General features: G+C 35.8%; 1 long non-coding RNA gene across 1 annotated transcript in view; it reads left to right on the forward strand.

Annotated features, from left to right (window-relative positions):
- LOC141425740 (uncharacterized) overlaps window positions 1–26,911 on the forward strand; it is a 162,314-nt gene that overhangs the window by 57,410 nt on the left and 77,993 nt on the right. The window contains exon 2 of the long non-coding RNA XR_012450822.1: window positions 14,296–14,406. This is a non-coding gene — a long non-coding RNA (uncharacterized lncRNA). The remainder of the gene's footprint in view (window positions 1–14,295; window positions 14,407–26,911) is intronic.

Here is a 26,911-nt window from a genome sequence, read left to right on the forward strand (position 1 = left end):
TCCTCCATCTTGCAAAAACCTCAAAATTTATATTCTTAATAGGGTTGTCAGATTTAGCAAATATTGCAGTTTCATAGTTAAATTTAAATTTCAAACAATGAACAATTGTAAGTGTAGTATTTTATCTGATACCCTAACTCTCAAGAAATTTCTGAGAGATAAATTTCCTACAATGAAAGTGAATTATTTTTTAAATTAATTTTTTTGTAGTAATGTATACATAGCACTTACATTTTATCTACTTTAAATTGTGCAATTTATGGCATTATTTTCATTCCCTATGCTGTGTAACCATCATTACCATCTAGTTCAGGACCTTATCACCTCAGTTGGAAAATCCCATACACAATAAGCATTCACTACTCATTCACCACTCTCTCTACTTCCTGGTAGCCACTAATCTGCTTTCTGCCTCAATAGATTTTCCTTTTGGGAGTAAATTTTATATAAATAGAATTATACAATATGTGGTCTTTGTTGTTTGACTTCTTTCACTTAGAATATTTTTAAGGTTTACTCAAGCAATATATATCAGAATGTTATTTCCTTTTTGGCTGGATAAAATTCTGTGTGGTATGTATAAACCCCATTTTTTCCATTTATCTATTAATGGATATTTAGGTTCTTTTCAACTGTTGGCCAGTGTGAAATATGTGTTAATTTTATACTTTTAAAAATAACTTTTCCATAATGAACCCCATTGTTTTATACAACTAATATATGTTGATTTTAAAATGTTTTAATAAAACCATTATCCCTGAGATGGTGAAAATATTTTCTCAGAGCTTTATCTATTTTGGTGTTACATAGTTAAACAATGCTGGGTAAAGTAGAGGACCAGGCAATAATTGTCAATCAACACAGAATACTGAATTAGTAAAGTAAAATGGTTGGTTTGTGAAAGATAAAAAGAAGCCTCAAATGTAGACTTTACTATCAAGACACATATAAAATTCTGGGAAATGAAAGTTGAAAGTCCAGCATTTATCACAAGCAAGGCTACTCTGCCTCTCATCCAGAAACACTTGAATTTATATCACCAGCTCAGGACTTCTCTTAGGACAGTAAGCAGGGTACATCACATCTGAATAATTAAAATACTTGCATAAACATTGTGCTTCCTGGAGGAAAAAAAAAGTGAGGCCTTATCTAAAGATAAGTCATATTTTCCCTTTTTTAAAATTTTTGGCAGTACTGGGATTTGAATTTAGGGCCTCTTGCTTGTTAGGCAGACTACCATTCGAGCCATACCCTTCATATTTTATAATTCTTAAATCTACCAAAAGTTCAGACATGTCAGGATGTCTTCTCCAGCCCCTCCTCACAGCACATGTCCAGTAACTAATGCCTCCCTGTGCTTAGCAAATGGTTCTTTTGTTTAGGTCCCCTGAGATTTTCAGACTTACATCAGCAAATTCTTCCTTCCAGGAGCTGGGGGAAGGGAAGCAAGCTTACAAAATCTTGTACTGACTTCTTACTAACTTCTTGAAGCATATGGCATACAAACACACACAGGGACACTATGCACTTCTTTCAGAACCCTGGCCCAAACCTAAAGATGGCACAGAAGGACAAGATAAAGGAAATCAGGTGATGAAACAGACTCCACAAGTATCTTCCATGTCTCAATGCCTACATTTTTTGTCCTAGAACTTGACAGACCTTTCCTTCTCTCACCCTTGCTCAAGCCTTACATCCAACTAAAATTTTATGTGTTTTTCCTTTAAGGAACAATGCAAATCCTACTTTTTCCAGAGTCTATTCTTCTCCTTTGTGATAAGAATAGATGTAATTCCTCCCTTCTTTGGAATTTATCTCACCATTTTTATTATGACTGCTGAATATTTTAGCTGTTGGTGTTTTGTGTTGGCCCTTTCTCCTATGCCCTACTACCATCCAGCAGCCATAATACCATTCCAAATGGTTGTCCCTCTTCATGGGTGGCCATTATATTCTACTTGTTTCTAAATCTTCTCCAGCTTTTCCATTATCCTGCCAAATACTTGTACCAGGATGACCAATGTTGTACATGGGTTTGGAACCCATGAAAAAGTATCAAGTGGATGATTAGTTAATTTTTTGTAGACTCCAATTTCAGGGGCAAAGAAGTCTCTTCAAATATAAGATTCCTGAGGAGCTGGGTAGATTATACAAACTTTTAATCTTGTTAGTGTTTTTGTGATTTTTCTATACTGCTAGCCCAGTATTCCAAATATTCATACATTAGAATAATTTTTATATTTATGTGACAAGTGAGAAAAGTGCATGCTCTTTTGAAAAGTGCATGCCTACTGCATGCTGGACATGTTTAATTCATTCTCCACATTATCTGTGTAGATAGAGAATCCTTTCTCATTTCATCTTTAAGAGAATTTATGTTTTAATGGGTAAAGTGGAGAATTTAGCTTACTGTTTTCTGGGTTTCTTCTTAGTAGTAGCTTTCCTTCATTTCCATTTTTTCTTTTCTACACTTAATTTCTCAATTTAATTTTCTACATCATATCACCCAGGCTTTTAACTTTGGTGTTTTCATGATTTTTCTATACTATTAGTCCAATATCCCAAATGTTCAGACATTAGAATAATTTTTCTATTTATGAGAAAAGTGCATGCTCTTTTGAAGAAACTTAACTAAAGCATTAATTCCTTTAGCCCAAAGTACAATACTGGTGGTAGTGGCTATTATAAATCATGCCACTGACTTTTTATATGGCTCAAAATGCAGTAAACATCAACCCTTGCTTTATTAACTCATCCATTCCTTCAATAAACATTAATTGAATATGATGTCTCCAGATGCCACCGGTAACATGAACTGGTTCATTTTCCTCTTCACTGTATGATTGTTCTTCTTACTCTTTTGATACATAAGTTTTCCACTATTCCTTAAGGATGGTGTTTTCCACGGGTCTGTCCTCCAGCCTCCTCCTTCTTGTGATGGGGAGGGCTTACATGTGACATAGGTGCATTCTCTTCCTACTATGGAGCCAATGCTAGACACTGTTCATCATTCATGGAGCTTTTTCCTACTTTGACTGGAAGTAACCTTAAATTCTTCCACAACATGGCCCCACAGAAAGCTACCAGTCATTTGGAGATGATATGCAACATAACATTTTCTGTGTCTCCTACACCTTTCTCTGCAAATGATTTCATCTCTTCCACTTTCCCTTCATAAAAATGGTTCCCAAAGTTCATCTTCAACCTGACATTTCTTCTAGATTTTAGACAGATATTTCCAATAATTCTTAATTTTCCTCTACTTACTACCTCAAACTAGCTTGCCTGAATTCATAATTACTATGCACTCTAAGATCTGCCTTTCTATGTTACCATTTATACAGTCACCCAAACTAGGCTTTGGGCTTATCTCTAGACTGTATTCTCCCTCACTGCCCGTCTCCAGGTGGAGATGTAGTGACCATTAAGTTATATTAATTCCATATCATAAATGTCTCCTAAATATATGATTTCTTATCCTTTTCCATCTCCCTAGTCTAGCCTTCGTGGATTGCCTACATGGGTTCTTACAATAACCTCTATTTCACTCCGTTTGAATTAATTACTCTCCTTTCCAAATAATCTTCTACCTTGCCATCAATGACCTTCATAACACATCGATCTGACTGTATTAGTGGCTTCTTTCAATTCCTTCAATGTATCTTTAAAATCTTCAAGTGCTATCAGACAAAATATTAAATTCCTTCTTAACACGGTATCCTTCATGCTCTGGCCTCAAATTACTTTTCTAAGCATACTTCTTATCAAGCCCTCATCTCCTGGCCCTCTGTCTCAGGCACACTGCACAAGCTACTTCCTAAATACACTGTGACCTTTCATACCTGAGTCTTTCCTCATGTTGTGCGATCTGCTGCAACTGCTACACACCCACACACATACACACTAACCGCTAGAGAAATTGTCCCTCAAAGCTTAGTTCTCCCCCCTTCTTCTTCCATCCTCTCTACTTCTCTCTGCTGCAGCTCATCCTCCATTAAAAGTGGTTCATGTGACTATATTGTATCATGGTTATTTGGTTCTATCTCACCAGCCTAGTGACTCCTAATCTTAGTCATTTTTGAATCCATAATATGAATAGTAAAGTCCCTTACACATAAGAGAGGATCAGAAAACGTTCTTGGATCTGACAAAAATAAGTATGCCCCCTTATTCTAAAGCATCTTTCTTTTTCAAGAGCAGCTGGTTGGTAAAATAAAATGGTCATTTTGCCTTGGATTTCAGCCTTATCACATGGTCATCAATTGGAAATTGTTGAGATGCCAATATTTTTCCCAAGCCTCCAATGAAATTTTCTTGGAAAATTATGTGGAGGTGAGGTGATTAGTCTAGACTTTGTAAAACAAAACTGTTCCTTCATTTTCTTGCTTTAGAAATAAAAACAAAACTATCAAATCTTGATTGACACAAGTGGAGAAAAGTCCCTTTTGTTTTGTATAATCCAGTGTTTTCACTAAGTAATTTGCAGAATAAGAGGAAGGAAAAGGGTCTTTGTAGGGAGTTCCAGAGGCATTCTGCCCAAGAAAATCTGACTAATTTGAATAGTAGGTTGAATTTTATGAGATTTTTACCTCATAAAAGCCATTCCTAATAAAAAGGACTTCTCAGAAACAACTTGTGTCTACTTCTGGATAGAAATCCCATTTCATGCTGCTTACAGGACCATGAAAGAAAGTATTTCAGGACAGTTGATCTGAAGCATATTTGAATGAGAGAAACTTAGTTATGGTAGTGATTGGACATGGCACTATGATATAATCAAGGTTTTGTTGCTCTATGTAATAGCATGACTTGTTGCTATAAAATATAAAAATATTGTAAGGTGTATCAGAAGGCTAATGCACTCTAGACTTTAAAATTAAAGCTAAAGTACCTGTATGGGTGACAGTTCTCTCATACACCAACCTAACTGTATTTGCCTGCAATATTAAAACTGAATATAATAAGATAAATGGGATTAATGAATTATAATTTATATATAATTTTATAATTTTTTAATTAAATTTTTATAATTTCATAAAGAAAGAATAAAGTCTCCTTGCCAGATATTACTCTCTGCAGTTTTCATTGGAACTTCTTCATGAACTGTGAAGGTTGATTCAAATTCCAGAATTTAAGTGCAAGCATTAAGAAATGGATTAAGACCCAGAAAAGTGGAGAAAAATCCCACAATGCTAAAATAGCAGCAAATGAGTCTTTCCTACAAAGAGAAAAAAAAGTCAGATTACAAATGAGCAGTGCTTTGAGTTAGCAAGCTAAACCAGTGTGCAGGCCTGGATAAAGGGAACAATGGTACCTTCTGACACCAGGCTGTGTGTCTGGTGAGCATCCTTCAGTGCAAATGTTAGTACTGTGTGAGTATTTATTGTGTTTCTATAAAGTTCTAATGAGCTCCTTGGGTGAGAGTGAAATCCTTTGCTTTTTCACACTGTGCTCAAGACCCCTAAACTTCATGGGGTCAAATCTAAAGAAAGGGTAATGGACCATGAGGTCCAGCTTAATAGACCTGATATTAACACAGCAGCAAGAATGTCACCAGATGCAAAGCTTAGGGCAAGCAATGAATGAAGTATTTGTTACACTTAAATAATATACAAAGGTTATAACAGAGTAGTGGCACTATATCAATGTCACCATTGCAGGACTTTGAAAATCTCCCATGTATGAAATAACCCCCTAACACATCTTTTGGTTACCATAAATGAATTTGCTTTCCAACAGCAAATAAGAAATTAGAGCAGAAAGTTATGCAGCTGCTGTGACTTCTGTAATTATTTTCAGGTATTGAAAATCTCTTGCCCACGCCAATAATCAAGACATTGTCAGTATCTAGTACTTACATAATAGAAATGCATTATACTCTGCATTTTGGTTATACAGTTATACTTAAATGCATTTTTTCTCTAAATGAGGCAGAGAGGATTTTTAATAGTGGTCTGGTTTCTTAGGACAAGTGCAGATGCCCCTGGCTTTGAAATAAATAGAACATTACCATCCCAAGTCTGGGATCATAAGGCAGAACCACTTGTGTAAATATGTCTGTTTCATTAGACTTCTTCATCTACGCAGTTGTGGGCCCATCTCAATAATTGGTCTGTTACACAGTGACACTTCAGTTCTAATGATGCCCAGTAAGTCATAGCACTGTGCTCCACAGTTTTGCTTGTAAGTTAGTATTAAAGACAGCATCTCTCAGAGATAAAAATGTGAAGATCTAGGGCTATGCCTCAATAAAAATATTGTGCGTTGGTTTACTTTTCTTGTTTTTATTTTTTGCTGGGTTGTTGAATAATTTTCTTTAGAATTGACTCAAATAGGTTATAATTTTTTTTAGGAAAATGCAAGGGCTCTTAGAGCCACAACTCAAAAACGTTGCTTGGTTATTTTTGAGACAGGGTCTCACATTTTTGCCTGGGTTGGTCTGGACTGCAATCCTCCTATTACACTTCCTGTGTAACTGGGATGACAAGCATGCAGCACCACACCCAGCTGGTTTTTTTTTTTTTTTTGAGATGGTGTACCACTTATTTTTTTCCCCCAAGGCTGTACTTGATCTGTGATCCTCCCAATCTCTTATCTCTACCTCCCAAGTAGCTGGCATACAAGCATGAGCTACTATGCCAAGCCTACCAACTCCCCTCTTTCTATGAGTGTCAAAAAAGTGGAAAACTGGTATTTCATCACGAAATATATTGTCAAATTATTAAGGTAACATATGCTATCATAAACTTTCAAGCAGATTTTTAACTGCTAAATTCTATTTCACTTCACATTATTGAGTTGATTTCCAGGAGGTGGTCCTACCTCTAATTTTTGGAGATTTCTGGAATGTCATGTTCATGTTTTAAAATTAGCCTAGGTTCAAACAGATGAAAACCCTCACAAGTTCCGTATAGATACTTTCAGTGTTCAAGTACATAAAACAAGGACACTTAACAAACCAAAAAATGCTCCTGAGTTCTTGAGTGCAAAGGTTAACTGCCATCATTTCTCCTTGACTAATAGAGATGGAAAAGATGACATAATCATTTCACTTTTATTTGTTGCCATTTTACAGAAAATATGTAGAAACTTAGAAATTGAAACCAATTAATTTGTATTAATAAAAGAAAAATGAAAAACACTTATCTGTTGATACAGTTGATCCTAAAGAAAGAACACTAGGTACTAACTCAATGTTATGATTCAGAAAGATCAAAACTCTAACTTACCTAAAAATACCATCTCCACCACCCTGTCAGAGTACCTAGATTTCTGTCACTTGAGTCATTGCTGTGAACCAAGTCATCATTTACAGAAGCTCATTAACACGCAGACATAATACATTTACTCTTTACTGTCCATTTTTCCTCTGTGATATATTAGCCAAGAGCAGGACACAGCCCAGAGCAGACCGTCTCAATCAAAAAAAAAGTGCAAACTTGAGTAAAGCAGATATGAAAGCAATTCTGGAAAGCCAGGAGGCCCCAGAGATCTGGGGGGGGTAAGAAGATATAACCTAAGAGAGTAGCTAGATACTGAATTTAGACTGTGCCTTTTTTGAAATTGGGCGTAAAGTCTGGTGATGTCTTTTTGTAAACTGTTTCTAAGTGTTTTCTTACATTTATCAGTTCTTAAACTGATTTAGATTCATATTTCCTGACTTAAAATTCAAAGATGCAGTTTTTTACTCTGAAACTGCATAATTGGTTTCTTCTGAGATACTTTTAGACATCAGACCAACATAGATGTTAGCAAAGAGATACTCTCGCTTCCAGCAAGATGGAGAAAGAGGGGCGAGATTTTACCCACCACACACACATACTTGGAGCCATGACTTTTAATACACTAAACAAAAAGAAGTAAACAAAATGGAAATAATTTTAAATAGATTTTTTAGAGTAGTTTTAAATTCACAACAAAATTGAACAGAAAGTACAGAGAGTTCCTTTATATCCCCTGCTTCCTCACACACACACAGCCTCCCCCACTATCAACACCCCACACCAGAGTGGTACATTTGGTAAAATCAATAAATCCACATTGACATATCATTAGAAACCAACATCCATAGTTCACAGAAGAGTTCATTTTGGTAGTTTATATCTTATGACTTTTAACAAATGTATAATTACTGTATTTACCGTTACATGTCATACAGGGTACTTTCACTCCCCTAAAAGTCCTCTGCTCTGCCTATTCATCCCTACCTTCCTGCTAACCTCTGACCACCACTGATATTTTTACTGTCTCTAAATTTTCTCTTTTCCAGAATTTTTCAGAACATCACATCGTTGGAATCCTACAGTATGTTGCCTTTTCAGATTTGCTTCTTTCACTTAGTAATATACATTTAATGTTTCTCTGTATCTTTTCATGTCTTGATAATTCATCTGTTTTCAGCACTGATTCCTTTGTCTACATGTACTAGCTTATGAATCCATTCAGCTCCTAAAGTACATTTTGGTTGCTTCCAACTTTTGGCAATAATGACTAAAGCTGCTGCAAACATCTGTGAATAGGTCTCTGTGTGGACATAAGTTTTTAATTCATTTGGGTAAATAGCAAGGAATGCAGGTTCCAGGTGGTGTGGTAAGAGTATGTTTAGTTTTGTTGCTTGTTTTCTTGTGGTGCTGTGTATCAAACCCAGGGCCTTGTGTGTGCTAGCCTGCACTCTACCACTGAGTTATATCCCCAGCCCTTGTTTTTTTGAGACAGGGTCTTACTACATAGTTAAGGCTGACCTTGAACTTACTGGTTAGCCCAGGCTGGCCTTCTACTACACCCTCTTACCTCTGCTCCCCAAGTGCTAGAACCAAAGGTGTATGTCACATCTGGCATGTATTTAGTCTTATGAGAAACTGCCAAACTCTTTCTTCAAATATGGTTGCACCATTTTGCATTCCCACCAGCAGTGAGAGTTCCTATTGCTCCACTTCCTTGTCAGCATTAGGTGCTAGTGTTTTGGATTTTCCTCATCCTGATAGGTGCGTAGTGATATATCCCTGTTATTCTAATTCACAGCATCTTTTCACATCTTTGCCATCTATATATCTCCTTTTGTGAGATGGCTGTTCAGGTCTTTAGTCCATTTTTCAGTCTAGTTGTTAATTTTCTTATTGTTGACTTTTTAAGAGCTCTTTGTAAGGGCTGGTAGAGCAGCTCAAGTCATAGAGTACAAGCACGAGGTCCTGAGTTCAAATCTCAGTACCACAAAAAAAAGAGTTCTTTGTATATCTTATAAAATAGCTTCTATCTGATATGTCCTTGCAAATGTTTTCTCCCAGTCGATGGCTTGATTTCTCACTCTCTGGATGATGTCTCATATAGCAGAAGTTTTTAATTTTAGCCAATTTATCAATTGCATCTTTCCTAGATTGTGTCTAAAAATTCATCAATTTACCCAAGATCATCTAGATTTTCTCTTACATCATCTTCCAGAACTTTGCAGTTTTGAATTACACATTTAGATCTATGATCCATTTTGCATTAGTTTTGTGGACAGATAAGGTCTATGTTTTGATTAGCTTTTTGCATTTGAATGTCCAGTTGTTGAAAAGACTATCTCTTCTCCACTTTATTGCCTTTGTTTGAAGTCAGTTGACTGTATTTAATGTGGATCTAGTTCTGCTTCCTACACATAGCTCCATTGATCCATGTGTCCATTCTCTCACCAATACCACACTGTCTTGATTACTATTGCTTAATAGCAAGTCACTGCCCTGACTTTGCTCTTCTTTAATATGGTGTTAGCTGTTCTGAATCTTTTGCTTTTCCACATACGCTTTAGAATAATTTTTTTGAAAAACAATGTGCTAGGAGTTCAATTAAGATTGTGTTCACATCCATGTTTATTGCGGCACTATTCACAATAGCCAAGTTATGGAAACAGCCAAGATGCCCCAGCACTGACGAATGGATTAAGAAAATGTGGTATCTATACACAATGGAATTTTATGCAGCCATGAAGAAGAACGAAATGTTATCATTCGCTGGTAAATGGATGGAATTGGAGAACATCATTCTGAGTGAGGTTAGCCTGGCTCAAAAGACCAAAAATCGTATGTTCTCCCTCATATGTGGACATTAGATCAAGGGCAAACACAACAAGGGGATTGGACTATGAGCACATGATAAAAGCGAGAGCACACAAGGGAGGGGTGAGGATAGGTAAGACACCTAAAAAACTAGCTAGCATTTGTTGCCCTTAATGCAGAGAAACTAAAGCAGATACCTTAAAGCAACTGAGGCCAATAGGAAAAGGGGACCAGGAACTAGAGAAAAGGTTAGATCAAAAAGAATTAACCTAGAAGGTAACACCCACGCACAGGAAATCAATGTGAGTCAATGCCCTGTATAGCTATCCTTATCTCAACCAGCAAAACCCCTTGTTGCTTCCTATTATTGCTTATACTCTCTCTACAACAAAATTAGAGATAAGGGCAAAATAGTTTCTGCTGGGTATTGAGGGGGGGAGCGGGAGGGGGTGGAGTGGGTGGTAAGGGAGGGGGTGGGGGCAGGGGGGAGAAATAAACCAAGCCTTGTATGCACATATGAATAATAAAAGAAAAATGAAAAAAAAAAAAAAAAAAAAAGATTGTGTTCAATCTGTAGATCAAGTTGGGAAGAACTGCTATTTTAAGAATATTGAATCTTCCTATAGATAATGAAGATAATGAACTTTTAAGAATGACTGGAACATATTTATATTTATCTGAAGATAAATAAAAATTTACTTTAATTGGAAAATCACTGATATGTACCTGTCTGGGGATAAGCTCCACTGGGAGTAAGAGGGTAAGTGGAGAAGCTGAAGAAAGACAAATTGGTCAATGTACTTTGTATATTTGTATGAAAATAGAACAATGAAACCTGTTGAAATTGTTCTACCAAGGTGGGGGGTGGAATGAGGGAGAATGATGGAGGGAGTGAATCTAATTAAAGTGCATTATAAGTACATATGTAAATGTCACAATGAAACCACTCTGTACAACTAATATATGCTAATAAAAATTGTTTTAAAAAAACCATTGAATTGTACATTGATTGGAAGGGATTAAAATGATGATTAAAAAAAGAGTAACTGATGGATATAAATAATATGGGGTAACCCAGGACCAACTAGTAGGAGCAAAGCTTAGTTTGCAGGGCCAGGGAAGGCTTCCTGCAGAAGGTGACTTGTAAGTTGAGACTTTAAAGGAAAGTAAGAACAGGGAAACTGTTCTTACTAAAGGGAAAGGGGAAGTAGAGGAAAGAATATACACAAAGTCCTAAAGACAAGTAATTGTTATAGAAGTACTAGTAGTTCAGTATGCATGGAGTTGAGATGAGACTAATTCATACACACACAAACACACACACACACACACACACACACACACACACACACACGACCTTCTTTAAAGAGCCAGCTGAACAGAACTTTAGCATGAAAGTAGAACTATATAGAGAATTCCAAGAAGAAACCAAATCCATCCTTAATGAAAAAGATAAAGGCAAGTTTCAAAAATGTGGGGCTTTGAAATGCCATTATGTTTTCCAGATACAATCAAGATAGGCTGAAATTCAAATGCAGTTATTGATATAAAATATATAATTATAATACTAAATATATCTCTCTCTTTCTTGAAATATTTTCTTGGCCTGGCATTTGGAATACCACACTCTTCTGGTTTTCCTTCACTGGTGGCTTTTTCTCACTTTCCTTTTCTGACTCCTTTCTTTCCTGACATTTAAACATAAAAAGACTTCTATTCTTTTATCTCTTTCCCCATTCACTTCCTAGACAATTATATCCTTTCCAAGATTTTAAATGCTGCCTATGTCCTGAGTCCCAACAGTCCTAGAATCCCTGATTTCTCTCTTGAATTCCAAACTCAAATATCCAATGGCCTACTAGACACTACCTCTGGGTGTCTAGAAAGGGTTTCAAGTTTAATCTAAGATAATATTCTAGATTTTCTTCCTTAATCCAGTTGGCCACCAATGTTCCCATCTTAGTAAATGGCACCACTTATTCATCCAAAAATCATTCCACAATGCCTTGGAGTCACCACCATTTCCCTCCTTTCCTCACATTCCACAATTGTCTTAGCAAGTCCTGTTGACTCTAACTTCACTAGAAATCCCAATTCCAGTGACCTCTCACCATCTCCACCACTGTTTGCCCACTTCAAGCCATTCATCATCTTCTGTCTAAAGTGTAATAAAGTACTGACTTTTTTCTGTCTCTAGGATTGACAGCAGCCTGAGCGATTTTAAATATATATTTTAATGTACATATTTTAAATATATATATATAAATATAATATATATGTATGCATTTTGTACCACTTCCCTCCTCTCAATTCTCCAAAGGCTCCCTATCATTAAATTCAGATTTCTTACAATAGCACACCTAGATTATTTGACCTCTGCCTTGATTTGTTTTCTACTACCCACCTTTTGTTCATCTCTGTCTCACTATAGCTAAACTTGACCTCCTGAGGTCATGAAGGCGGTGTCTAGTACCCTTATAAGAAGAGATACCATACATCTTGCTTGTTCTCTCTCTTTTCTCTCTCTCTCTCTCTCTCTCTCTCTCTCTCACATACACACACACACCCACATACGCATACACACAGAGACATGTGTAAGCAAGGCAGACCATCTGCAAGCCAGAAGAGGCCCTCACTAGAGCTGACCATGCTGGCACCCTGAGCATGGACTTCCAGCCTCTACAGCTATGAGAAAGCCACCCAGTGTATGGTATTTTGCTTCAGCAGTTCCAGCTAAGACCCAGCCCTTGTGTTTGCTCTGCTGTCAACCCAGAACATTTTTCCTGAGATCTTTGCAGGTCTCCAGACCTGCCTATCACATTTGCAGGGCCCAGGACAAAAGAAAAACAATGCATAGCTCTTATGGTTAAAATGATAAGACATGACAGCAAACTGCCAAATAAAATTTATTCTTCCCTCTTGCCTTCATGATGACAATTTTTAAGTGTAAATCTATACTTATTATATGAGAAAGTACCAAAGATTACTAAATTTAATAATTTTGTGCACATTTGGGTATTCTGCTGATGGAACAGCAGTATTTAAATAAATAATAATCATTCACATAATTCATAAATTAGTATATGTTTAAATCCATTAAAATTTTTTCTTTTTTCAGCAAAATCATTGTTTTCATAATTAAGATTATTTTATATATCATTTTTGTTGACCATAAAGATCTAAAGGGATTAAAAATAAAATGTAATTATATTCAAAATATACAACATTTGAATATATTTTAAAGAGAAAGACAAATGTCAAAATATTATTCTTCAGGTTTTCAAAGAAGTGACTTAAAATTTTTTTAATTATCAATTAAAATAAAAAGAAATATTATAAATACTAAATACTGAACATCAAAATTATAAAAACAAATTTTAATCAAGCCAATTTTTGAAACCTTACTGAAAATGTTCTAAATATTTTTATACACAGAAAAATATCAACCATTATAGTGTTCAATGTCCACCTGATTGTCAATGTGAAAAATGGAGCACATTTGTGAGTACCTCCAGAAACACAAAGCAGACACAGGAGAAGGAAGTCATTGGAAAATAATGGGAAATAATTTTTTGTTGTGCCAGGATCTATTCCTTTCTAAGAGGAAAGAGCGGACAATTCAATTAATATTTCATTTATCTGAGCACCTCCGCTGCTCAAATTCTCTCTAAACATGAACAGCAGCACTGTGCTGTCATGCTATGGCATTGTGACAGTCTGGCCTTTTGTAATCATGCTACCAGAGGTTTTTGACAAGAGTAACCCTGGGGCTTGAGCAGTTTTATTCATGAGAAGAGATGATTAGGGTCGCCAGCTGTCTGTGCCAGTACTGAGTGACAGACCCTGGGTGATAGAAGCACCCATGTATACTTTAGTAAATTTGTTGTGTTTCTTTGTGGTATGTGGAGCCCTCTAAGCAGCAGAGCACAGGTCAGTTGCCCTGTTGCCTGAGTCAAAGGGTGTCATTACAAAGCTCACCCTTCACTTCTTTAAGATCTTGGCTCAAATGTCATTTTATTAGGCACTCGTTCCACACGCACACATGCACACACATACACACATATGTATGCATGCATAAATGCCTACACATATGTGCCTTTAGGATTCCCTAATCCCACTTCCTATTTAATTTTCTTCAGAACACTTATTTGTATCTAAGATATATCATGCATTAGTTTTTTATTGCCTTTCTCCCCATTAAGGAGGTAAGTTGTGTAAATATGGACTGTGAATTAGTACTGTTTTCTTCTTTCCTCTCTAGGTCACTGCTGGCAAAATGCACACATGTTCAGTGGGATGAGAACAGCAGCATCAGCTAAAAAGACAATAACATAAAGAATCTAGGAAAATTGCCCAATTTGCTGTCACTCAGGTAAAGTTCTCACAAATTCTAAAAAAATTCTACTGTGTTCTAGATTCATTTGTTTGCCGTTAAAACAGAACGGATCTTCTGATGGGATTTAGTTTGGGAGCCAAAAATTTAAGACTGTACCTGGAGACTGTTCCCTTCAGTTTTCCATAGTGAGAATCTAAATGGAGCCATTGGAAGGCCTTTCTTGCCCTCTTGAATGAGGTTATAAACACATTACCAAAGTCAGGCCCTTACCTTTACAAATATGTCTACATGATGGCATTACTCTACACAATGATATAACTTTATAAATACAAGGACATTGTCTTAACTCAGTAGCAGTGAAATGGAAAACAATTGTCAAGACAACCACAGAGTAAATGCAAACAAAAAATGGATGTTGTTAAAGAATTCTCATAAATACAAGACTACTGTATCTCTTAGGTGTCTTAATCCATTTTCTGTGGCTATAGTGGAATACCATAGGCTGAATAATTTATAAGGAATAAAGGTTTACTCAGTTCATGGTTCTGAAGAGTGAAAAGCTCAAGATTTGGTGATCACATCTGGTGCTGGTGAAGATACTTTTTACAGTCCCAAGGCATCACAGGGTAAAACAGAACATTCTAGCTCAGGTCTCTTCTCCTTCCTTCTTAGAAAGCCATAGTCCTGTAGGAATAGGGCCCTAGTTTTATGGCCTCATTTAACATGACTTCTTAAAGGTTCCCACCTCCAAATTCCATAATCAGATTAAGTTTCCATTTTAAGGAATTACAATGGAGATTAAATTTCAACATGAGTTTTGGTGGAGACATTCAAATCATAGCACTGGCCTTGCTTGCTTATTTTTCTTTTTTTCTTTATTTCCTTCGTTCTTTATCTTTTCCTTTTTCATTCTCTTAGTCTCTTTCTGTCAACCCACCACTTACACATTATACCAATAATAAAATACATAAAGGAAGTCATCGAGGATGTGACTCAAGTGGTAGATCACTTGCCTAGCATGCATGAGGCCCTTGGTTCAATCCTCAGTGCCACATAAAAGTAGTCATTGTAAAAATAAAGTTACTATATTATTACTGAGGCCAAAAGTGTATAGCTTCCTTATCATAGCAGTGAAGAGGAAAAACATGAGCCCAATTTCATTAAAAGGGTTATTAAAAACATTCCACTGAATAACACAGACTTCACTTGGTCAGATTTTCAGCTCACTGAAATAGAGCTCTACCTCATCCAAGTCTGCTTCCTTTTCTCAATGAAATGCTCCCTCACCAAACTGCTTGTGGTGTATTAATGACAATAGTATCAAAGCATTTCCTTTTTATTTTTTCATATTAAAACATATTCTCCCCCCACAGAACTTTCACAAAATCTTTTAAGCTTTTGGAAATTGAATTTTTAATGCAGCAATGATCCATTAGTTGACATTAACATTGAGTAGCTATATAAAACAAGTACATCAAAGGCTGAATAAATACATGAATTTCATGTTTTTTCCTAAAGACTGAGTCCTTTATAAACAGACAATAAGAGTTAAGTATAGAAAAACTTGGTACCCTAGAAATTAAATACAGGAATCCACAGTTAGAAAAATTAAATAGACCTCAGAGTTAGAGGGAGAACTGTGTTGTTCAACAGGGTTTTAGGACAAGAATTCTGAAAGGCTCACAAAGCAACTTTATTTTTGACTTGAGCAGTTCTCAGGATCCAAACTGCATAGAGTTAGTTATCATAGCTCTAGGTCTTTCTTAGATAAAACCTCTAGTTGTCTGTGGGGTTTTAATAAGGACTTACTAAATTGTTACTTGTTAGGAAATGTGCTATCTGTTGAAGACATAAAATTTGTTCATATTCTAAGCAGGAAAGAACTACCTTTAAAAACTACATTTTAAAATTCTAATGATATAATAGAAATAGTTACAAAGTACCATACAGTCACAGAAGAGGATGTGATGACTTCTGCATTGAGGAGGGTGGTGGCCAGACTTCCGGTAGAGGGGACAGTTGAGTGGGCTCTCAGTGTACTAGCACTGGCTTCATCAACTCCACATTACATGAAATTAACCAACACTAACAACATTGTGTCTGTAAACAGACTGACAATGCTGGCTGTAGTTGCTATTATACAGCCTCAGTCTTTGAATGCCCAAAACTTCCTAAAGGCATGGTTGCTTATCAAGAGACAGCAGCATTGATTCCTCAGTGTTTATGCCAGTTGGACCTACTATTGTAATTACTCAATATAATTAAGTATTATCTAAACCAATCCTGTTTTGCCATGAAAAGGAAGAGAATTGTTAGTCTATAAAAACTAACATTTTGGGAAGTCTCCGTAGTCACTATAGAAGTTAAATTGTGTTTGCCTTTATATAGCTAAAACACTTATAAATAACTGGAACAAAACTGTAATCACCTAGATGGATTTTGCTCAGATTACATTGCAAGTGCATTTCAGTTTCTGCTCCTCTTTGATGAAATCAAACTAGAAATTGTAGCATAATTCAAAAAGAATTAGATAATGCAAGATGAACTATACAAAATTCCTATCAGTACAAAAAGTGCCATAGAAGCCTTGGCCCTATACTAAAAATTAACAAGGAGATGGTAAAGTTATGTTTTAACTTAAAGCAATCTAATATTAACTAATTATATATAAGTTTATAGACAGAAAAGAAAATTAATAAAAGAGATAGTTTGATCAATCATCTCCATCAATTACTCATGCAAATTTTTTGGGTGTTTTTGTTTTTGTTTTTTTTTCAAAGTTCAGTATTTTTATTTATTTTTTTATTTAAAAAAATTTTTTTATTGTTTTATTATTCATATGTGCATACAAGGCTTGGGTCATTTCTCCCCCCTGCCCTCACCCCCTCCTTTACCACCCACTCCACCTCCTCCCTCTCCCTCCCACCCCCTCAATACCCAGCAGACACTATTTTGCCCTTATCTCTAATTTTGTTGTAGAGAGAGTATAAGTAATAATAGGAAGGAACAAATGTTTTTGCTGGTTGAGATAAGGATAGCTATACAGGGAGCTGACTCACATTAATTTCCTGTGCGTGTGTGTTACCTTCTAGGTTAATTCTTTTTGATTTAACCTTTTCTCTAGATCCTGGTCCCCTTTTCCTATTTGCCTCACTTGCTTTTAAGGTATCTGCTTTAGTTTCTCTGCGTTAAGGGCAATAAATGCGAGCTAATTTTTTAGGTGTCTTACCTATCCTCACCCCTCCCTTGTGTGCTCTCGCTTTTATCATTTGCTCAAAGTCCGATCCCCTTGTTGCATTTGCCCTTGATCTAATGTCCACATATGAGGGAGAACATACGATTTTTGGTCTTTTGGGCCAGGCTAACCTCACTCAGAATGATGTTCTCCAATTCCATCCATTTATCAGCGAATGATAACATTTCGTTCTTCTTCATGGCTGCATAAAATTCCATTGTGTATAGATACCACATTTTCTTGATCCATTCGTCAGTGGTGGGGCATCTTGGCTGTTTCCATAACTTGGCTATTGTGAATAGTGCCGCAATAAACATGGGTGTGCAGGTGCCTCTGGAGTAACCTGTGTCACAGTCTTTTGGGTATATCCCCAAGAGTGGTATTGCTGGATCAAATAGTAGATTAATGTTTAGCTTTTTAAGTAGCCTCCAAATTTTTTTCCAGAGTGGTTGTACTAGTTTACATTCCCACCAACAGTGTAAGAGGGTTCCTTTTTCCCCGCATCCTCGCCAACACCTGTTGTTGGTGGTGTTGCTGATGATGGCTATTCTAACAGGGGTGAGGTGGAATCTTAGTGTGGTTTTAATTTGCATTTCCTTTATTGCTAGAGATGGTGAGCATTTTTTCATGTGTTTTTTGGCCATTTGAATTTCTTCTTTTGAGAAAGTCCTGTTTAGTTCACTTGCCCATTTCTTTATTGGTTCATTAGTTTTGGGAGAATTTAGTTTTTTAAGTTCCCTATATATTCTGGTTATCAGTCCTTTGTCTGATGTGCAGCTGGATAAGAAGACATAGTGATTAAGAATACAGATTCTGGGGCTGGGGGATTGGTTCAAGTGGTAGAGTGCCTGCTTTGCAAGTGTGAGGCCCTGAGTTCAAACCTCAGTTCCACCAAAAAAAAAAAAAAAATACAGATTCTGCACTTATATTGGATGGGCCAAATTATGACTCCACCACTTATAAACTATATAGCCTCAGGCAAGAAGGCAAGTTAATCCCTTTGAACCTTAGTTTTATCATCTATTAAATGTGACTAGTAATATTGTTCATCTAAGACATTTGTGAGTGTCTATAAAACACATGGAAAAATACCTGACACAAAAATGTTATACAAGTGTTAGCTGTGCCAGTATTAGAAAGAGTACTGGTACTACTACGAGTGCTACTAACTGTGTTTTGCCTGGGAGAGAGGAGGCAGAAAGATGGAAAGAAGAGAATGAATTCAGGAAGGGAGCTCAACCTTGCCAACAGGAGGTACAATGCATTGGGAGAGATAAATGATGAGGTCGTCTCAGGCCCACATGATGGAGGCACTTTTCTGTCATCCCATTCCTAATCCATACTCCACTTCTAATTCTCTCCTCTCTCTTGGTTACTTCCTATATGTCAGGTTTTGAGATGCTGATGAACAGAAGGTAAAGGGCAGTCTCAAACTCTCTTCTTAGCAGGAGATTCTGATACATAAAAAATAAATGTTGTTAAGAATGCATTACACATTCTAGATGTAAAATCATGTTACTGGTGCAAAGAGGTAGATATAAGAAATTGAGCTGTCAGAGGATGATAGCCAGTGATTATAGGGCTGGACATTAATGATGAATAAGAATTTATTTATAAATGATAGCATAAAATAATTAACATCCACATGCATAACTGTATCACTCAGCTTAATAGATAAAGTAATCAAAGTGCTCTTTCCAAGCTGTTAGAACAACAAAGAAATCTTCTCACTACACTAAAAGATCTGAAAAGTTTAACATCTGTATCACAAGGTCATGGTTGTTTTCTATTTGATTTATCCTTGATAAAACTCTGAAATATGTCATCAAGTCAAACCACCTATCTGTGATTAAGTCATATGACTTTTGAACTATCTCTTTCTATGTCTTTCTATTTTTCAACTCTCTAGCTCAGACGGCTGGCAAGATAAAAATGAACATGAAATGTTGAGAACAACCAAGAAAAGGCCATAACCATTGTTCACTGTCTTTCCCTTCAATACACTGCATTAAAAGGAGACTCCATTAAATGGTTCCACTTTGGTATCATGTATTATGAGCAGTCTTACTCTGGCATTTTTATTCCGTGTCTTGTGTTGACATTATAGACATAAGGGAGGGAAGAACTCATTTCTTACTGAACGATCACTAAGTTTTGAAATGGACAATGATAAGATTAATCTTTCAACAGTGGGACTCAGCACAGAAAAGCACCTACAGTATAGAGCCTGAAGTCAGCCAGACCTTGGATCTAACTCCTACCCCTCCTTTACTGACTGTGTAATATTGGAAGTATTACTGAGCTGTGAATTTCAGTTGCTTCATCAGTAAAATGCAGATACTAATTCTTATCCTCTAGCATTTCTGAAAGATGAAGTGAAATATTTGAATATCTGGCACACAGTAAATAATGTCTTAAATGAATAAACTTAGAAAATAGAGATATTTTCATTCCTTACCTTTTCATCAAAAATATTTCATTGGTTTTTAATTACAACAGTAATTGTATTAGTTCACTAGGGTTGCCATAATTAAGTGACTTAAACAACAGATACTGATTGTCTGACAGCTCAGAAGGCCAGAACCAAGTGTTGGCAGGACTGATTTTTTCTGAGGGCTGAGGGAGGGCTCTGTTCCAGGCTTCTCTCCTAGGCTTATAGATGACCATCTTTTCCATGTGTTTATTCACACCATCTTTCTGTCTCTGAGTCTGTATTTTCCCTTTTTATAAGGATGCCAGCTGTTAGGACACCTACTCCATATGACCTTGTTGCAACCATTAAATCTGTAAGAAACCCTATTTCCAAAAAAAATAACATTCTGCAATGTGGAGGGTTAGGACTTCAGCATATGGATTTTTAGAGAACACAATCCAATCAACAAGTCAGTAATAAAACTTTATATAAAATTTCAAGCAATATAGAAAATTTAAAAGGAAACGACCTTTTTCACTTCCAATCCAATCCCATTTCTTTATTTTGAGCAATTTTTCATGAAATATTCTTTAGAGGGGTTTGAATTGTGAGGCCCTGAGTTCAAACCCCCACACCACCAAACAAATTGCTAAGAAAGTAGATGTTAAGTGTTACATAGATGTTACACTTAACATCTTAAGATGTTAAGATTACATAGATAATGACTATGTAATGTGATAGTTAATTAGCTATATTTAGTCATTCAATAATGCATATATACTTTAAAACATCATGTTAAATACTATAAATACATATAATTGCATCTATTTTAAAAAATATAATAAATCACCATTAAAAATATTAGGGTATTTGTCATGTGCATTATTATAAAAGAAACACTCTTGTTGGACATTTTGTTCAAACAGCCCTGGAAAATAGTATTTCATGTGGCTGGCTTCATTCTCATGAAGTTAAGTCATATATATTTAACTTGCTTTTCAAGCTTAGCTTAAATGAAGTAAATATAATTGTTAGTGGCTACAAAATATATTAATTTTTAAATTAAATCTTTAAATTAAAAATATTAAATTAATTAGTAAAAGTTAACTTTAAAAATTAAAAATTTTAACAGTTTCTGGATTTTTCTGTCTTGTCCATGAAAGCCCCCAAGACTACCCACATTCCTTCATTATAGTCTAAGGCTTTGTAGTTATGTATTTTTGCACTCAGATTATTTATCTACCTGAAATTTCTCTTTGTATTTGTTGCATGTTTTCCCCCTTCCGGGTGAGTAGTCCATGATTATTATTATTATTCCTTTAATATTATTATTATTATAAAGTAATTTTTTCTTTTCACACAAAATTGAGATGTCAGAATTATCATATACCAAGTTCTTATTTTAAAGAATATTTAAATCAATTTCTGTGCTTTCTGTTCTGTCTCATTGATCATCTCATCCCTGAGCCACTATTCATATTATTTTGATTACAGTGTCCATATTGGAAGTTTCAATATCCTATTCTGGCAAATTTCCCTTCACTACATGTCTTCTTTCACAACTTCTTGCCAACATTCACACACTTATCTACCATATTAATTTAGAATTATTCATTATTGTTAAAAACAATAATAGTAAATACCATGGAATTCTGATCCAAATTACTATTTATTTATACAAACGTGGGGCTATTAATGATATTTCCTATCTGGAAATCACACATATCAGCTACATGAGGTAGATATGAAGTCTGCAGCTTAGAAAGGCTCTGTAACTTGTGCTAGACATGGTATGGCTATGGCTACCTATAACCCTAGCACTTGGGAGGCAAAGGCAGGAGGATCATGAGTTCAAGGTTATCCTGGGCTACATAATGAGACCCTATCTAAACAAAGCCACACACACACACCAAAAGGAAGGAAAGAAATACTCTATAACTTTCCTAAGGGCACACAGCCAGCCAAAGATAGAAACTGTCTTTACTATCCCTCGGGTACAAATTCTACAGCATTAATAACCCCTCTGTTCATATCTAGGGAGGAAGGTGACAAATTAAACTACTAAGATTGTCCTTATTGAACTGCATGGCAGCTTAATCATTCACAAGACTGTCAGACACAAGTTGAATTTGTCAAAACATGGCTTCTGTTTGTAAGCCCACTGTTGTATTTTATGCCAACAAATTGTTTCTCTTTCTTCAAAAGATCCAGATACGCACTGGACCAGTCAGTGCTGCAGCCAGTGACCTGCCAAGAGGCAGAATCACCCATGGATGATGTCACAAGTATAGCCATGTCTGAAAACCATGATTAGTTAAGTTCTTAGTTATTCAAAATTTGCAGGAATTGGCAAACATTGCTCATTTTACCAGTTTGTTGAAAGCATACAATAGAAGTGGAATTTGCTTGGAAGATAATAAATATTGTTGGAAAATATGTAATTACAGATATGGGATCAGGTAAGACAAGAACAAATCAGGTAGCTTTTTCCTCTAACTTAATAAAAATACTTGAAAATTGAAAAAAAAAAGCTATATAAGAATGAGAATAAAGTAATTAAGTACCCAGAAGAGTCCTGACTCAAACATGTATTTGCTAGTAGAAAATTCTGTCATTATAGATTAATTTTTTGATTTAAAAAGAAGACCCAAGAGCTGGAAGATTCTGTAGAGTAAGAGACACCAGCGACCATACCAGCTATTCCATACTTTCCTGTGGGCTAATAACTTCTGCCCAGCCACCCTTAAATGACCAATAAATCATCTCTAAAAAGTCAGAGCCTGGCCTCATCCTGCTCTGCCTTCCTACACTGAAGGCACTGGAAATCCCGCTGTTCTCAGAGCAGTGATAAGAGGAAGTCCCATCACAGTCTTCCATCTCTCTTGCTCAAATGGAATGCCCTTTCAGAACATTTCAAAACTGAAACAAAAGAACAGTGAGAATGATTTTGAGAGAAAAGCCTACCCAAAGCTGGAAAATAGCGGGTCCATAAGAGATGGACACACCAGACAGCAAATAGGAAAACAGATAAGAAGCAAAAAGGCAAATCAACATGTTATCAGTCAGTTGACCACTCATTACCAGCTTTGTGCAAAGTGCTGGTTAAGTAGTTTTAAAAGCTATTCAGTTTAATTGAGTAATACTGAGTACCCAGCACCTGAATGTCCAATGCTTTTGCACATTTCCATCCTTTTTTGTTCTTGACAAATTGGAATTAGATTCTGCCCCTCTTATTAAATCAAAGTGGTGGCAGTGAGCATAAATATTCCATTCACTCTACTTGTGTGTTATGCATATTTATTTAAACCTTTGGATCAAAGTTATGCTTATAATATTTCCTCAAAAGAAATCAATGGGCATGACACAAATTGATGAGTTAAGAGTTTTCACTTAGAAAGCAGTAATGTCAAATTATTCCAGAAAGTAGGATGAAATATCAGTCAAATATTCATTAACTTATTAAGAAGATTGGCATCTATCCTACATTTGCCATATGCAATATAATAGATTTGCCTAAAACATTTTCAAATGGAAAGATTACTTGAAAATGTGATATATTTTTAAATATAAAAAGACTTACCACCAGATTCTGCAATAAATGCAGTAATATTTTAATAGTCTGGTGTCTAAAACAATTTGCAATAGGAACATGTACCCATGAAACTCACCAAAAACAAACAATCAAAGCCTTGAACAAATAAAGCTTTGTAGCTGGAATGGAAATACTGGTCCTAGGTTCCACAGGAGGTTGTGATCTTAATATTCACTGTGCCTTTCTAAGCTTCTATTTCCTCTGCTGGGTATGTTTCAGAAAGTTGGTAGAGGAAGTCCTTGAGAACTGCAAAAGCTGTCAAATGCAAAGGAGTCTATCATACAAAATAAGCGTATTTAACTGTGGTGTGCCTAAATTAAAATTTTTAAATTCAAGAGAAAGCGCACCACTTGAAGGATTTTGCTGGTTTCATAATGTAAATAGGCCATCACTAAACCCATAATTTGCATTTGTGAATTTGTTTTCCTTAAATTGAAGCTGCTTCATTGTGCATATATGATAGTTTTGTTATTGCTCACCTAATTGATTCAAAACATTCTGTTCTCAGAGGTCCCCTCCCTGAATGGTCAACTTGGTAGTGATCACATTCACTTCAAAACATGCTGGTACTGGACTTGGATAGCAAAGGCAGTGCTGCCACCAACAGGACAATGTAAGCCCCAGGCTCTCCACTTACACCAAACTCTCCATTTTCCATTCTCAGAACTTCAGTTAAATAAATAAAAGCATAGTGTGGGCAACAGAAAAAAAATGGAAAAGAGCTTCTTGAATTCATGGAACTTAAATTTAAGACTAAACATCCTGTAACAGGAAAAAGGCACCTGCAATGATAGACTCAAAGACAGATGTTCTAGGTGCAAAATGCACTGTAGACATCATTGTTTATGACTGATCCGTATTAAACACAGAGTAGAGTCCCCATAGTAATATTCTTCGCTGTCTATAGCACTCTCCTGACTAACAGACAATGAAAAATAGTCAAAGGAAATGGTAGCACCCATTTAGCAAAGAATTTGGTTGGCATGATACCTTTTCTTGCCTATACTGTTGGTAAGAGTACAGATATAAAATTTGTACTCCATTTGCCTCAATGTTTTGTTTCTATTACAAAAAAGGTTTCATATTATAAAAGTATCACTTAAAATGAGAAAAACAGAATATTAACATTTGAAAAGCATATATTTTTTAAAACTTAAAGGTTTTTACAATTATAAATTGTTTTTACATACATTATAATTATGTCTTTTCTAGCTTTTTTAGTTTTTTATTATATTATTGTTGCATTGGGGATGCATTGTGACATTTATGGAAGTTCTTACAATATATCATAACTGAATTCACCCCCTCCATCATTCTCCTTTATCCTCCTTCCCCACATTCCTAAAATAGTTTGAACACTACTGATGAACAGGTATTATGTATCTATATAACGCTTTTCTAACTTATCTTCCAAGACCCTCCCAGTACTTGGTCTAAGAATCATCTTCGTGGGCATTACAGAAAGATTTAACATGCTTTCTATAGTCATGACTGTGAGAAGATCCATCCATTCACTCAACCCTTCTCATTTCAAATAGTTAAAAGTTACAGAACACCAAATTCCTCATTCAATTTTTTCTGTAAGTTGTATAAATATCTGTATCAAGCAACTTTCCATCACTAAACCAAAATACCTGAGATAATTAACTTATAAAAAGAAATTATTTAATTTGCCTCAGTTTTGGGGGTCCCAGCCCAAGATTAGCTGGCCCTGTTCTTTTAGATCTGTTGTGAGTTAGCTTATCAGAGTAAGAGTGCATAGTGGAGGAAAACCACATACATCATGAGCCAAAGAGCAAAGAGGGGAGAGAGATCATTGGAATGACCCCAATGACCCCCCACTAGTCCTTACCTCCCAAAATTGTGCTTCCTTGGGGACCAAGCCCTAAACATATGGGCCTTTAAGGGACATTCAACGTCTAAATGGTAGCAAAATCATTTGTAGCTATATTTATATCATATTAATGTAGTATTTATTTTGTATCTAATTAATATTTGATTTTAAAGAAAATTCTTAGAATTTTCATGAAAATTATTAAGTCTTAGAAAATCAGTTTCAGGCAGTATGTTTTTTATTCTTTTTTTAGAAATAAATAAATGCTTAGTTAAATGTCAACTTCAACAATTAATAAATTTAGTATCAGTTTGCTGGTGGAGTGGCTCAAGTGGTAGAGTACCTGCCTAGCAAGCACTGAGTTCAAACCCCAGTGCTGCCCAAAAAAAAGAAGAAAAATATTTTTTAAAAAACAGTATCTATAAATATTTCATTACATTTTGAAATTTTATTGGATTTTTTAATTAGCATACATTAATAATATGGGGGGGTTCATTGTGATAATGCTACACATGCATACGGTGTACTTTGAACAAGTTCACCCCCTCCATTATATTCCCTTTTCTCCTACCCTCCTCCCCATTTTTTCAAACAGTGTTGATGGAGTTCATTGTGTTGTTTATCTAGATATATGGATGAATGGATGAATGATGGACAGACAGACAGATAGATAGTGCATTATCCTCTTTTAATTAACTATTAAAATTTACTATATGCCAGTACCTGTCTGAGGTTCTGGGTTTGCCAAAATGAACACGCTATAGCCATGTAGAATTCACAAGATAAATGTGAAAGGTCATAATAGCTACACTTGGTGAAATTCACAACTATGAAAATTTCCCTAATTGTTTGTTTCACATACTAGGTACTCAGGTGTCAGGACTCTGTTTCAGTGTTGAGTATCATGGCTTTTTCCTTCTACCAAATTACATTATTAGACCATGCCATTCTGTGTGGTGCTTTATAAAGGCGACATGATTTAACAACTCTTAAAATTACTCTTAAAAACTCATAAAATTACACTTATATCTGCACTTTTTCTCTTAGCAAATTTTTGATCCCAACTTTTCTGTAGGAAGTGATGCCACATTGGTGATTTGAACTGGGGACCTCCCAACCACCATCCTTCCTCCACTTGCATTTTTACAAGTGTCCCAGTTAGAGTCCTTGCTTCCAGATTCCCCCACATACACATTCATCCTCCATGCATACAGCTATTTTCTTCATATTTAAAACTCTTCAGTGTTGTTTTAAAATCATCAATGTAAACCCAGCCACACACACATCTTAGAGTTGTCAAAATCTACCATGCTCTTTTTCCCTCCTGACTTTTGCATGTTTTAGCCCCTCTACCCAGAATTTCCTTCTTCTCTTCTGTCTTACTCTGGCTAACTTTTTTATGTGGACCTGTGTTGTGTTTAGCTATCTTCTTCCTTAGAACTTTCCCTGATCCACACAGGTATCAGG

Source organism: Castor canadensis, chromosome 8, assembly GCF_047511655.1.
Source record: "Castor canadensis chromosome 8, mCasCan1.hap1v2, whole genome shotgun sequence".
Lineage (NCBI taxonomy): Eukaryota > Metazoa > Chordata > Mammalia > Rodentia > Castoridae > Castor > Castor canadensis.